This window comes from Hipposideros armiger, unplaced genomic scaffold (genome assembly GCF_001890085.2).
Source record: "Hipposideros armiger isolate ML-2016 unplaced genomic scaffold, ASM189008v1 scaffold_68, whole genome shotgun sequence".
Classification (NCBI taxonomy): domain Eukaryota; kingdom Metazoa; phylum Chordata; class Mammalia; order Chiroptera; family Hipposideridae; genus Hipposideros; species Hipposideros armiger.
In genome coordinates, this window is record NW_017731418.1 from 178,331 (window position 1) to 194,416 (window position 16,086).

Below are 16,086 nucleotides of genomic sequence, written 5' to 3' on the forward strand. Positions count from 1 at the left end.
GTGTCTCCATCAACCTGGCAACAACAATCCGTTGCCCAGCCTTGGTGATTCTGAGCCAAGCCTCCCCCACCCCAACCCCGGAACTTTCGGGCCCACCCAAGCCACTTCTAGTGGCTTTTTCATACAATAAATAGCTTGTCTTGGCTCACACTGCTGACTTTCCTAAAATCTCTTAAATGTTCACAAAACGCAAACAAGCAGCATCTGGCTTTGGTGTGCCCCGTACCTCTGGCTGAGCAAGCCCAAGCCCGGCACTAGTGACAGCCGGCCTCAGTCCGCGGCTTGGCCTCTCAAGGTACCTCCAAGCCCAGCATGGGTGGTGGCCATATGTAAATTGCTTAGTGGCTCATGCCAGGTGGCCCTGGTGAGGGCACAGGCTGTGGCTGAACTTGGCCTGTGGTAGGGCCCCTCCTAGGAGGCCCCAGGACTGGCACATCCAGTGGCCAGCTTTGGACCCAGCCGGAGAATCACCCAGCTGCCTCTGGGAATGACATAACCAATGGGCACACTGGGCAGGCACCAGAGCATTGCTTAATAGAAGCCTGCTCTGTAGGGTCAGCCGCTGCACAACAGCATCTCCACTGTAGTCATGGCCAGTCCACACAACCAATCAACCTGAGGATCAATTCCTTCCACTGACATGCCAACAGCAACCAAGACACAATTACAACAGGAAGGCATATACAGCCCACACAAGGCACACACCTGGAGCACCTAGCTCAGTGACCAGGGAGGCTGCACTACTGGGCTCCACAGGACACCTACTCCATAAGGCCACTCTACTAAGACCAGAAGACATATCAGCCCTACCTAATACATAGAAACAAACAGGGTGGGGAGACAAAGTAACATGTCTCAAATAAAAGAACAAAGCTGCAGAAAAAGAACTAAACAAAATGGAGACGAGCAATCTACCAGATGCAGTGTTCCAAATACTGGTTATAATGGTGCTCACCGATTTTAGCAAGAACTATAACAAAGAGATAGGAAATAAAAATGGAGATAGAAAACATAAAAAAGAACCAGCTGGAAATGAAGAATACAATAACGAAAATGAAGACTACGTTAGAGGGAATCAACAGATTAGATGAAGCAGAGGACTGAATCAGCAATTTAGAATATGTGGGAGCAGAGAACACCCAAACAGAACAACAAAAAGAATCCAAAAAAATTAGGATAGTTTAAGGGGCCTCTGGTACAACGTCAAGAGTACCGATATTCGCATCATAGGGGTACTAGAAGGAGAAGAGAGAGAGCAAGGAATTGAAAACGTATTTGAAGAAATAATGATGGAGAACTTCCCTAACCTGGCAAAAAAAATAAATATACAATACAAGCTCAGGAAGCTCAGAGAGTCCCAAACAAGATGAACCCAAAGAGGACCACACCAAGGCACATCATAATTAAAATGCGAAAGGTTAAAGACAGCAAAGGTTAAAAGCAGCAAGAAAAAAGCAGTTAGTTACCTACAAAGAAGCTCCCACAAGACTGTCTGCTGATTTCTCAACAGAAGCTTTGTGAGCCAGAAGGGAGTGGCAGGAAATATTGAGAGTGATGAAAAGCAAGGACCTACAACCAAGATTACTCTACCAAGCAAGGCTCTCATTTAGAACCAAAGGACAAATAAAGGGCTTTCCAGGCAAGAAAAAGCTAAAGTTCATCACCAGCAAACCAGTATTATAAGAAATCTCAGAGTGATTTCCTTAAGATGAAAAACAAAATAAAATAAAAAATAAAAACATGAATAAAATGGCAATAACGACATATCTATCAACAATTACTTTCAATGTAAATGGGTTAAATGCTCCAGTCAACAGATAGGAGGGCTGAATGGATAAGAAAACAAGACCTTTACATATGCTGCCTACAAGAGACTCACTTCAGATCGAAAGACACACACAGACTGAAAGTAAAAGGATGGGAAAAATATATTTTATGAAAATGGAAATGAAAAATAAAAAGTCGGGATAGCAATACTTATGCCAGACAAAAAAATAGACTTTAAAACAAAGGCTACAACAAGAGACAAAAAAGGACCCAGGAATCCCACTTATGGGTATTTATCCAAAGAAACCCAGAGAAGATGTGTGCATCCATATGTTCATTGCAGCATTATTTACAATAGCCAAGATATGGAGGCACTCTGGGTGTCCATTGATGATAAAATAAAGAGGTGGTATATATAAACAATGGAATATTGCTTGGCCCTGGAAGAAAATGGGTTCTTGCCATCTGCGGCAGCACAGATGGTCCTGCAGGGTATTATTCTGAGTGGAGTGTCAGAGAAAGACAGATGCAATGTGATTTCACTTATATGTGGAATCTAAAGAACAAAACAAACAAACAAAACAGAAACAAACTCATAAATCCAGAGAACACTGCGATAGTTGCCCGGCGGGAGGGGGTTTGGGAGTGGGTGAAAAGGGGGAGAGGTTAAAAAGTACAAATTGACTGTTACGAAGCCGTTATAGGGGTGTAGGGTATAGTATAAGGAACGTAGTCAATACTATGGTAATAACTGTGTATAGTGCCGGGTGGGTACTAGTCTAGTCAGGGGATCACTTCTTAAATTATATAAATGTCTAACCACTATGCTGTGTACCTGAAATTAATATAATACTGAATGTCAACTATAATTGAAAAATTAAAAACGGGAGGAAAAACGTAAGCGGTTCAAGTTTCCAGACATACAACAAATAAGTCTTGGGATTGTAATATACAGCATGGGGAATATAGTCAATAATATAGTGATAACATGGTGCAGTGTCAAATGATTGCTGGACTTATCATGGTGATCACGTTAGGTATATAAATGCTGAATAACCATGGTGTACACCTGAAACTAATATAATATTGTACGTTAGCTACATTTTAATTAAAATCTTAAAAAAGTAATGCTACATTGCAGATCTAAGTATAACTAACTACCCCTGGTCATTCCCACAACCACCTGATGACAATGAAATGACATGATAAAATTCTTTCCTTCAACAGTTAGCTACTAGGACACAATAATATGGACTAGGTGAGAATTCTGTTACTGTTTCCCCATTAGTCAGCCACCTCTAAAGAAACGGTTCACAGTAAAGAAGTCCCCTGTGTGTTTTGTTCTATAAAGGCTTACCCCCAACTCTACAGCCACAGTGACCATTTAGGTGGTCTCCGACTTCTATGAACATAACAATAATGAGAATTACAGGCCTAGAGGTCAAGGTACCAGGCCAGAAACATACAAGGCGTGCGATTTGAGAGAAACAATCTGCTTGCCCATGCTCAGCTGGCACACCTGCAAAATGTGGGCAATACGGACCCCATGAAGTTGTCTTAACAACTCAGATGCTGCATTGAGCACAATACCTGGAACATGGTAAGTGTCCGAATGTTGGTTGTTAGAACACTTAATCAACACAGGGTGCGAATATATAAAGTTCTAGAAGCCAAAGAGCTGTATAGAAGCCTTAGCTTTCTCTTGCCGTGGTAGTTCAAGATACCTAGCAGACCAGATTTAGGAGAAAGTCAAACTAATATCAGAAAGAACCAGGTTTTAACCACATAACTCAACCATCATTTAAGGTTACACCAAAACTACAAACAGCAAGGCTATCAAATTAATTCCGTAAGGCTAAGCAGTGTTTTCTGAAATCCCATTCTCTTGAAAGAGAACAATGAGGAGAAGACCAGGATCTTTAGACTTCCTTTCCTGTCCTGCGACACCCCAACAGAAAACGAAATGCATCCCTGGAAAATAAGCTCAGGGTCAGAATAAAATACAACCATTAAGGCTGGATAGTTTCATAGGCCAGCAGCACATCAAAGAAACTGAAAAGGACCAGAGAGAATGTGAGTGAAACATGTCATGTTCACCTGCCAGAAAGAGTTTTCCAGGCACAAAGGGAGCCTGTTAGTCATTGCCTGAGGGTCCAAGGGCTCCCAGGATCGTCCTGTTCACGTACAGCTGCCACCATCCACTCTCACTCTGGACCTGCTGAGTGTAAAGGTCTCCACAGTTCCCCTCTCAGCTTTGCCGCATGCAGTGACAACAGGGCACCAGCCATTTAACAGGTTTTAGAGTCACTAAAATGGGAAAAGATGAAAACACTAACAAGGACACAAGAACATCACAAAGCTTAAAAAATACAAAGTTTGACCAAGCTTACAGCCATGTCCCAGTCTGTGGTCGCTAACGTCTAGTTAAGCTGGTCGACAAGGTTTTCAACTTGATCCCAGAGGGAAGAACTCAATTTTTTTTTTTTTTCTCAGCAAGGAGCCTGAAAAATCAAGTTATAGTAGAAGAGTTAATGAGGATCCTTTGAGGAGGCAATAATCTCAAGCAGACAATCTCTATTTCTCATGAGTTCAGCCTGGATGACTGCCATTCCCAAGAGCCTTCCATCAAAAGGCAGGTCGTCCCCCAGGAGGTACTGCCCATCACGGGCCTATCCTGGCAGAGAAACCACTCAGTCAAGCCAGCCATTTCCTTATAAGAGCTTCTGGGCCCAAACCACGTGCAATGGCCACAATTCAATAATTCAGTGAGTGTGATAACAGATGTGGTAACCACCAAGCTAAATGACAAGAAGAAGACACAAGTAATGGTGAATGCAAGACATTTGAATCTAGGCACCTCACAGCAATGGGTGGAAACTGAAGTAAGAGGTAAGGACATGCAGACAGCGGATTCAAGCTACTTTTCAAGGCGCTTCATGATGAAAGAAGGTGAGTGGTCTCTCCAACATGGCGCTGTAAGAATTTGGGGGAGGGAAGTTTTTTTAACAGAGAAAAAATAGGACACAGCTATGTATGCTGAGATCATCAGAAACTAGGGGAAAAGTTTTAAATGTAGGAAAGGTGAGTGATAGTTTCTCAACAAGTAGGAAGGAACTGGATCCAGAAAACTTGGGGAAAATGAATGAATCTGGGTAAGAAACAGACACTTTTCACTATCAAATGAAAGATGGGACTTTAAGCCGTGACCTTGTAGGCTGGGCATTCTGCTTTGAAAAGTCTCAAGCTTATCCATGATAGACTCATCCCTTGTTAAGAATAAGGCAAGATTCTTCCTCTAGTCCTATTTGAGAAAAAAAAAGAAAAAATAGTGGGGAAAACGGGACTTCTTTAAACAAACTTATTCAGTGTTTATGTGCTAGATGCTGAGGACAGAGATGAATATCACCATCAAGAGTTCACACTCTGCTAAGAGTGAGGACTGTAAATAAGTGACTCCAAACAGTATGACAGCTGCAGTAACGCAAGCAGACGCGAGGAGGGAAGGATTCATAAGGAATGGGACAGCCAGCCGGGCGTCACCAAGGGAGACTGCACGTTCTGTGGTACCTGAAAGACTGAAGAATTCCAAGGAGTCTTGGCCATAAAGGGAGAGTTTTAAATGTTCAATCTTGTTTAAAACAAACAAACGAACAAGCAAAAGGCAGGTTAAAAAAGAAGATTAATGTACTAGAAAGCACATCTGTCTCAAACATAGTCCAGGGACTATATATCACCAGTCAATTTCTCTGTTCCTCTTTCATGAGAAAAGAGTTGGGAAGAATTGCACAATTAAAAACAAAAAAATGCTTTTAAGTCTTATCTTGATGGGAAACGAATCAATTTAATTAGACTTAGATTCAAGCAGGCTTTAAGAAAAATTTAACAATTGAGTTAAAAAATCTGTATCACTGTTACACCTCTAAGGCTGCTCCAAGTTTCCTTCTACTAAATCTAAGGAGGGTTTAGACTGAAGAAGCGTCATCCAACACAATTTACAACCTGCTCTGTATCTATGAGGGCATCACAGGAGTGCCTGTTAAATGGCTATCACTATTCAAGGTGCTATAGGTTGCAGGAGGGAGCAAAACAAAGGCTTTGACCTCAGTGGAAGTGACATTCGAGATGAGGCCAAGTCACATATTTGGAACCATAGTTTCCAATTCAGACAAGTCTTCACATAGGGAGTGAATTTAATTCACAGTCACGCACTGTGCATGATGCCCTGTACTGGGGGGAGTGGGGAGGAGGCAAAGGGTGAGGGCGACATTGGGGAGCTTAGATTACCCCAGGGATCCTCTACTTCTCCCCAGGCTCAGTAGGGGGCATCCTTAGTCCTCTTGTGGGAGACATCCTGACCTGTGAGTACAATTCCAGAATAGGTGGGAATAACACTTATACAAGTAGAGTTGGCAACCTGCCAAGAGGATTTAATAACAATTCTACAACATAGACTGTGTAGGTGATGGACAATTCCGCCTTCTTTGTAAGGGATAATATAAGCCCACAGACCTGACCCCCCCCCACACACACACACACACACAAGGTGATGACATTACTCAGGAATAAAAGATTGCAAATATGCACAATTCAAATATTATGATTTAAACTGAAGGAGGAAAAATATGGGAGGAGGAAGAGAAAGGGCTAAAGATGTATGCTTTTAGTTTGATTTAAATTAAGAAACAAGCGTGTCAGTCATCTGAATTGACAGAGCTGAAAGCAACTAGCAGACGCCTGACGCACGGCTGACGCAGCAGAGTTCCGCCTCCCGATGGGGAAATCTCTTGTGTGGTCTGCCCAACCTGCCTTCCAATCTTCAAGTCAAGACTATGACAAGGATAACCACAGTCCTGCCTCCTTAGTTCCCACCAAAGCAGCAAGACAATAATGAAAGAAATATATTATTGGATGATGAGTTGTCTCTAAAAATCTCAAGAGTGTCAACTAGGAAAAAAAAAAACCTATTAGAAACTAAAAATGTACAGAGAAGGTGACCAAATACAAATGACCCTTTTGTAAACACATCAAAATATATTAAACTCCACTTATAATCAGAATGCAAATCAAGTTTTTTTTGTTGTTGTTTTTTTACTGATCAGACTAGTAAAGACTAAAACCTAAAAACAAATTTCCAGAGCAAGTACATACTTGGAAAATTGGGCCTCTCACGGTTTCTCTATACTATTTTATTATTTTATGTTAATAATGCATTTTTACCAGGAAGCTTCTCTATTTTATATCTAAAATGAAGGATTTAAGGTACACGGCGGCTGGGGCCATATGCGTTATGTCGCCTGCTCCATCTGAGTACCAGGTCCTCAAATGCGGGTTTGGACAAATGCTTGCCGCTGTTAGCCCTTTCAGTTAATTCATTCAGCACCACAACACATCTTTAAAACCTATTGTCCTCAACCCCATGACTTGGTATTAAATCCAGCTTCAGCACATCAATCCTGACTTTACAAGTAGTCATTTTTCTTGTCTCCTATGAATAAGGCTCAACGCACAAGCCTTCAGCTATCTATCCTAAAAGTGTCTCTTGATTTTCATCCGTCTTTGCTTTGCTTGGAACAGTCCCTCCTCCCATGTGAGGCAGCTGCCTGCAATTTGTTCCTCCGCTCTTTCTTCTACCTCCTTTTGTTGCAGTGGATGACAGCTGGTGACAGTGGTTAACCTTCAGGTCGCTGGGCTACTGCACAACAGGTTCTCAGCCCAGGGGGCATCAGACGCACCTGCAGGGTTCTGGGAAATGCCACTGTCCAGGCCCCATCCTCAAACAATTAAATCAGCGCATGAGGTCCATAGCCCAGGCATCTGAACTTTTAACGCTCCCAGGTGATTCAATGGAAGATTGAAAACCTCACCAGCAAACTCACCAAGTAGGTTACAGAAAGCTGGGGATGACTGATCCCCTGACCCCTGGGGCAGTGGGATGCTGGCCCTGAGCATCCTTCACACAAACATCACCATTGTCTGTGCATATCATGACATGAAAAGTCTCGGAGGGCCGGTCGAGTGGCGCGATGGTTAAGAGCTGGCTTGGGACACCAGAGGGCCCCGGTTCGGATCCCACATATGAGGGCCAGTGACACTGCCCTCTACAGCTAAGATGCTGAACAACAGCTCAATCTGGAGCTGGGCTGCTGTGAGTTGCCGGCGGCGGCGTAGGCTGCAGCCCTGCTGCGTGGGTTGCCGTGGGCTACCGTGTGTAGCCAGCAGCCAGCGTGAGCGGCCAGCAGCCGCAGTGAGCGGCATCCAGAAGCCAGCGACTGATGTGCCTCTCCTGGGAAGAGCACAATGATGGTGCCAACTTGGGCCAGTGAAGCAACGTCCTCCACAACTAGACTGAAGAACAAAAGGACAGCAACTTGTCTGTTCCCCTTCCCCAATTCCCCAATAAAAATATTTTTTAAAAAAAGTCTTGGAAAGCACTGCCATAAAGAATAGATGTGCTTATGTGCTACGGAAGGTCTGAGACATACCAGGCTGAGGAAATGTTTTGTGCCTGACTGACAGACATAAGGAAAAAGCAATGGTGATTACCAAACGAAAAGCTCTATCAGTCCCTTTAGCAAGGTTGTTCTTAAACCAGGCTTGCAAATTTCCCTTTAAAAATCCAGTGCCTTTAATAATGTCTAAAACTCCACCAGCTGCTCTCCTATTTCCTGCTGTCTTAGCAGAGGGTGCAATGGAAGAAGACGCAGGTTAAATCTCATCAAAAAGAGCTGATGGTTAAGTCTAACCAGAGAGGTTTGACAGAGATCGTATAGCTAGAAGGCAAGAGGCAGAAGTTCAGAAAGGAATACACAAGACTAAGGTAAAACTGGTCTAATAAGCACCCTCCCCGACCCCACCCCCCAAAACAGTCACACCTAGAGAAGTCACATAAGCCCACCTGAGCCTACAAGCAGAGCAGGCTGTGAATAATTATTTGCTGAATGAATGCAAAAGCAAGCAGTTTAAAAAAAAACTAGGATGCGCATTATCAAGAATGCCACTGGAGAGAAGAGGAAATATCAAAAGTAAATTCTGGTCTTTGGACAGATCCTGCCAATGGGGGAAGGCACAGATTCCAACCAGGGCTTGCAGCAGACAAAGAGGAAGGGGAAGGTTCTGGATTATTTTTATATTAATCCTTTAAACCTTCCATTTGTTCCCTTCATGCCCTGAACAGGAGGCATCTGAGAACAAGAAATGCTTCCCTGGGTGAAAAGTCTCGTTTGCAATGCGCTCAGCATGGTACTAAACGTGGCAGACATCTGCCTCTTGGGAGGTACCTACTACAGCCCTGCCCCACCCCACTCCAACATGTATGCGTCCCTTACTAGAGGTGCAAAATTTCTAAAAAGTTTCATCGTGAAGAAAGAGAACTGTGGGAGGCATAATGCTTACTTCTTAAGAAATTCCCTCTTCACACTAAAATCGCCTCCAACTGACCATAAGTGTCAGCTAAGCCATGCATAAAGTATTAAAATTATATTATGTTTTAAAATAAATTTAGGCAGGCTATAATGAAAAACTTATTGAGCCAGTTTGCATCTATAGCTTCCTAATCTTTGCAAAGTCTGAGTTAATAAGGTACTAAAATTTAAAGAACTCTGTACCCTAATTTTTATTTGTTTGAGAAAATTGTTGACACAACAATAAACTATGTTCTCTGGACTAGTTACAGTCTCTGTATTTCCTCCATAGGAAAACAGTGACACAGAAAACAGCCGCTTTCAGAGAAGCAGCTGACGGGGGTGGCCGGGGTCACTAAATACTCTTATAAAAATCATCACCCTGTGTTAATTTCCAAGTTACTTGGAGGGTTTTTACTTCTGGGTTTTTTTGTTGGTTTGTTGTTTAAATCTCATCTTTATAGACTCCTGGGGACAGAAGCTGTAGTGAGACAGGGGCAAGGATCTCCAAACGTTCCTGTGTTCGTTTGTTTCTGGAATTTTGATTTCTGGGTTATTGCCAAACCCACCAACTTCTCTCCTATACTCCCAACGCTGGAGGCCTCCAAGCAGGCAAGAAGCAACAGGATTCAGAGACGGAGCCATGCAAAACAGTCCCATCACACTGGAAAAACGTAAGCCTCACATTATGGACCAAATGCCTAAGTCCGCCCAACATTCTGCGATATTTCTGAGCAGCTCGCCAACACACTGTCTAACGTGTGCGCTTACCACACGCATATGATCATGTAAGTCAAATATAACTGTAAATAGATTTAATATACCCGTTCTTGAATTGGGGATCCCACAGCTATTGAATTGGGGACCTACACCACATAAATGTTCTCATTTGAATTTGGATATGCATCCCTCTGCCATCCCTTGTCCAGATCTCCCACCATACCGTCGAATCTTTGTTAGCATTACTCTTGTCAATAAAGAATAAATTCATTCCCACCCATACTCCAGGCACCGGAGACAGGTCTCATAGTCCTTCCTTTGAAAAGGATCTGAATTACGAAAGCAACATCAAACATCATCCAAGTGACACAAGAGTACACATAATAAGCTCTGCCTGGGTGCAGAGGAGGAGCAAATCGCTGCAAGAGTGACTGACAGAAGAGTTCACAGCAGTTGAGCTGGGTTGTGAAGGACCCAGAGTTTACCAGAACAGGGACTCCAGGCAAGAGTGGCCGACTTAGACAAGGTACACAGGACACCAAGTACAAACTCTGCTCAGGGACAATGAAAGGCACATGGGTCAAGCAGACAGTTTGTGGATAAGCCTGAAGCTTGGATGAAAGAACTCTGTCTTCCTACCCCCGGACCTCTGGCACTCAGCCTATAACATAATAGCACGTCAATCAATGTGCATGGAAAGAACAAATTATTTGTGCTGAGTATTAGGAAATATGGCAACAGAGGTATGTGAGACCCTGAATTCAAAGATAAAAACTTTACCCTTGACCTACAGAATTCAGGCCACAGCAGCTAGCCGGGCTATTTATGAAAATCACCTTGCTCCTCTCTCCCTGTTACACTCACCTGGCAAAGCAGCAGACTGGTTAATCCCAACTATTTGCATCTCTAGGCTGAATGCAGCTGGAGAGAAATACCTGTACTGACCGCCTCCCTTTCACTGGGATCACAAACGGACAGGACTCCGCCCCACTGACATTCCTGCAACCTCAGCCTGTTCACTTTTCCAGTTTCCAAAAGGCCGGCTTCACACCTGCCACCTTACCCTTCACACCTCTGCTCACTCTTTCCTGTTGCTCCCCACCCAGCCTCTGCATCTTCCAGGAAATAACAGCAATGGGGCACCTGCGCTCCCACTGTCCTCTCACCTGCCTTTCCGCCCACGCTCCCCACTTTTCCCCCCCTCTATGGGGGGATGAACCATCCCTGCTGCCATCAAGAGCCAAACCCCTTCACCGTGCCCATCTCACTCCCGCCATGCATTTCTCCCTCGCCTGAACTATTCCCAACCATCTTCAGCCACGCTCCCACACTCTCATCCCTTCCTGAGGAACCTTCCCTTCCACCAAAGTGCTTCCTCATCTAGGTGCTATTCCCACCATCCTCACCTTGTTCTCCCTTCAAGCCACCCAGTCTGCCCTCTATGGCCGCTGGTCCATGGATACAGCTCACGGAGGGCACCAAAGCCCCAGGCTGTCAAACCCAGTGGTCAGCTCCTTGGTCTTACTGCCTAGACCTCTCTCTCAGCATCTCTCAACTGGGGCGCCCATTCTTGCCGTCAAACCTGAGCCCCTCTTGGCTCCTCTGATCAGATGCACCCAGGCTGCTCCCCCCACCTTCCCATCTGCTCCGTCTGGGGCCCCCCGCTGCTCCAGCACACTTCTGCCCGGGCGGTCTCCTGCTCCGGGCTGTACACTCTCCTCTAAATGTCCTCACCCAGCCCCATGTTACACCAACGGTTCTGGAAACCATCTTTCCCGTTCGGTTGGGCCAGTCCATGGTCACGCCCCCTCAGGGTAACTCCTGCAGTCCTCCAGGAAAAGGAAACATCTTCCAGTGCCTCACAGCCCCACTGATCTCTCCTCTTCCCAGGCTTCCTAAAGCATTTAAGCAGTCAGCAGTACAGGATTTATTACTTAATTATAGGCATTCTGTAATTGTTCCCTAAATGTCTGCTTCTTTTGTGCAAGTCCTTTCTCCCCAATTAGGTTATGTTTCTGAACAATACAAGCATTCCTTTTTGTGTACCTGGCACTGAGCTGGACACACTGACAATGTCCAATTATCAGTTTTGGATAGTAAACAAACATAACATTTTAGGAAAAAAAAAAAAACCTCATGCACTATTTTAGTCCATTAAACAGTCTCAGAAAAATCTGCTTTGTCCTTACGAGACTTAACAGATCATTAAAAAAACAGAGACCTTTGTCTAGAATCACCATGTAACAGCATGAGGAAAACCCTGCCATCTAGAAAAGGACTACATTTGTAAAACTTTCTATCACTGAACAGCATTTCACATAAAACATGGAAATTTAAATTATTTACATCCCTAACAAAAAACATGAAATGTGGTTACATTGTTATTCAATGTGTGCGCAAAAATACTAAATGTAGCTTAATCCTTTAATACAAAAGACTACAGGAGATACAGGGAACAAGTGCGGTCACGCCAAGAATTTCTGAGAGCTTTGGAAATGCGTGTTGTGCACTTAGGCAGTTGAAGGTTCTGAGCTTTAGGCTACGTTTAAGTCCAGTTCATCCACTAAGTAGAAAAAGCCTTATTTTGCATTATTAAAAAAAGAAGAAAGAATTCTATCTTATCCTTGCCATCTTCTCAACCCCCACCAGATCTCCAAGCGGCAGCCGTATCGCGGATCGGCTAAACAGTTGGCCACACCTAAAAGATTAAAACTCAAACCAGAGAGCCTGGCTGTTGTTCACTTGGCCCCACAGCCTCCCCTCTGACCACTGTGGGCAGTGGACACTGCCACTGGCATTCCAGCAACATCACCTGCATAGCAATGCAAGTGACACTGCCCTCTCCAAGTGGGGTCATACTGGGGTCCCACCACCTTTCATCTCATTTCCTCCCCTTACTATTTCCTTTACAGTTATCTTTCTCATCCTTTTCAAATTGGCTCAGGATCTTCAGTTCCTCAATCTCACCAACTGTGGCCCCAACGGGGTCCTGGTTGCCTTTTTCTGGGTTCCTTTCACTACATGCATACCCCAGTACTAGAGCACTGACCAAACTGTCCTGAGACTTATTCATGATTTTTTTTTCTCTCCAAATACCGCCCCAAGTTCCTGGTGAAGAAAGACCACGTTTATATTTACATTCTGCAGTGACTTGAATAGTGTACCCCAAAAAGCTATGTCCAAGTCTTAACTCCTGGTGCCTTTAAAAGTGACCTTATTTAGAAATAGGGTCTTTGCAGATGTAATTAAGTTACGAATCTTGAGACGAGATCGTCCTGGATTTAGGGTGGACCCTAAATTTAATAACTGGTATCCTTATAGGAGAGAGTGCTTTAGACAGTGAGACACATGCGGAAGAAGGCTGTGAGGACAGGAGCAGAGGTTGGAGTTGGGTTGCCATAATCCGAGGAAGGTCAGAAGCTAGAAAAAGCAAAGATGGATCTCCCCTAGAGCCTTGCGGAAGGATCCTGGCCCTGCTGACATCTTGATTTCAGATTTCTGGACTCCAGAACTGTGAGAGAAGAAATTTGTTTTAAGCCAGCAACATTGTGGTAATTTGCAGCAGCCCTAAGAAACTAACACATCATCCAAACTTCAACATGCTGCCTCCCACCTAGGGAACCAACAGAAACTGTGTGGAACTAAGAAGAAAAATGAAGACAAGCGGGGAACGGTGAGAAGCACCTAAACTGTAGGAGAAGAATGTGGGACATGGACCCCCACTGTTCATTCACTGTGAGAACCTGGGTAAGTCACCCACAGGGACCCTCTGATCCATTCTCTAATGAAATGAGAGCACTGGACCAGGAGGTTCTCTACCGGATCCAATACACCTTAAACCCGTTTCATCTAGAACATCAGCTTTATTTGATCCTTAAACAAATCACAATTTCTTCACATTCACTAAACAGATTTTATTAATTTCATTTTCATCCAAAGAACTTTCAGGTGCAAAATAATTGGATTAAAATGGCATTTCAAAGGCACTTACGTTTTAATCAGCTCATGAAAAATTCAGGAACAGTTTAACTGATAATATGCTGAAAAGTGATTCTTGACAACATCACCTTTTTTTATTTCTTCAAAGCAACATCAACAATTTACAGGTAGTTTATCTGATCCAGCTGGAACTGCTGGCATTTGGAAAAAGTCCACCTAAACTTGAATCGGCTTAAGTGCCACTGATCCAGAACCCCAATGTATGATGACTAATTTCTGCAGAGTAATAAGAGGTATGCCCAACACTGGGGTTTTTCTCCCCTTTTCTCAAGACTGTAATTAAGGTCCCATAGCCCAAATTTCCACTTCAAAGACTCTGGCTAAGAAATAAATACATACAGCTGTTGCCACTACCAAATGGTCAAGTGTTTGTAAAGGAGTCAAACAAAACAAAAACTACTTTACCCATTTTCATGCTTCCATAAACACATCTCTCTCTCTTCTCTCTACCCTCTACCCGCCCCCCCTCCCGCCGGGTAAAACTTTTCCAGATTTAAACAAATGGAAATTAAGAGCAAAGGTGTTAGTAATGAGATTTATACTTGCCTTACCCTTATATCCTGCCTAATTTGGGTTAAATTAAAAGCCATATTTTAAGTTTTTTCATGGGTCATGCTTCCCCGCTTGCCTTCATGTTTTTCTAGTGGCAGCGTTCCTTCTTTTCAACATCGTGGAACACAGAGCTGTGGGGCTCAAATTTCACTTCGACAGAATGTCCATCAGAAACACTTTGGAACTTTTCCACACCAATTCAAGGTTCCGAAAATAAAATCAAGAGTCATGGGGGCCAACCGTTCGACTGGAATCGGCAGGACCACGCCTGCAAAACTGGACCCTGCATCTCGGCACAAACTGAGTTAGGAGCCCAAAAACTTTTCCTTCCAGGTGGCAACTCCATCTGAAAACCAAGTCCCTCGAGCCGAAGGCTAACAAACCCACAGTCTGCAACCCCGAAGTTCTTGGCTTTTAAATCTGACCTCTCACACCCAAGAAAACAGGGCTAGAAGGTGCACGGCTTCTTCGTCTATTCTGTATCTAACCTTAAATAACAACTCCATTTTGAAAGGTGCTCTTAAACGATCATAAAACCATAGCAAAAGGCAAGGCAACAGTCTGGGGGCTGGGGGGGGGGTCACACCACAGGGGCGTTCAAGCTCCTTGAGTTTGATACGCTGCAAACTCGCCTCCGAGTGTAACTTAACGGGCACAAAGCCGAAGGCCTGGCGCTTGGACTGGAGCGCCGTTTTCTGGAAGCCCGGGCACAGGATGAATGAGCTGTGACTCCGCCGAATGCGTGTTTACTCGCATCCTCACGTGGCACCGCGCAGCGACAGAAGCGCCGCGCCCGGACAGCGCGGGGCGCGCGGGTGAACCCGAAAACTTTTACTTTGCAAACTAGCGGAGGTGGAAAGCGGCTCGGAGGCCGATTCCCTTGCCTCCCCCCAGAAATGCGCCCAAGCCAGGCCCGCTCCCCCAGGGGGCCCCCTCCCGCCTGCAGCTTCGTTCACACAAAGGCGCGTGGGTGCCCGCAGGACCCCTCTCCAAAGCGGCGGAGAGGCGGAGACCAGAAAGCGCCGGAGGAGACGCAGGGCGCGAGGGCTACTCACAGGGTGACCGTGCGGTTGGGCAGCGTGTCCGGGGGCAGGACCTGTGCGAGCTCCAGGCTGCTGCACACCACCTTGCCCTCCGCGGCACTCGTCGCCCTGCCGGCCGCGCGGGGCCGGCCGTCGTGCTTGCAGCCCGCGGGCAGAGCCGCGGCGCCGGGGCCGCCTCCCNATCTATATTAATACACTCAATCTTTAACTGGGTTGCCTTAGGCAAGTGACTTAATGTGTTGGTGCTTATGTTTCTTCATTTGTTGTGAGGTTTAATTTAAATTTAATTTAAAATTTAATTCAATTTAGTGTGCTAACATAGAAAGCACATAACACATGATTTGCACAGAATAGGTGCCTGTTGACAGTTAGTTGAGTCTGAATCTAGTCCATTGCCTCATATTCCAAATGAAGAAGCCAAAATATAAAGAGGTTAAATGAATGTGTGTAAGGTCATACCCCTGGTTCATGTGAAAGCCTGAACCAGAGAGCTGGGAAAAGTTTGCAAGTATAATTGGTATAATTGCAGGTATAACCTGTAATCAGACTTTCTGATAAACCTGATAAAGAGTTATGATTTAAACAAGTCATTCACTGAGTATCTC

The 16,086-nt window shown here is 44.6% G+C and overlaps 1 protein-coding gene across 1 annotated transcript in view; it reads right to left on the reverse strand.

The window, feature by feature from the left end:
• Window positions 1–15,655, reverse strand: part of ADGRA3 (adhesion G protein-coupled receptor A3) — a 128,568-nt gene extending 112,913 nt beyond the window's left edge. Inside the window, exon 1 of the mRNA XM_019642386.1 lies at window positions 15,494–15,655. The gene's annotated coding sequence lies outside the window, so the exon portion shown is untranslated. The remainder of the gene's footprint in view (window positions 1–15,493) is intronic.
• Between the last annotated feature and the right edge of the window lie 431 nt (window positions 15,656–16,086).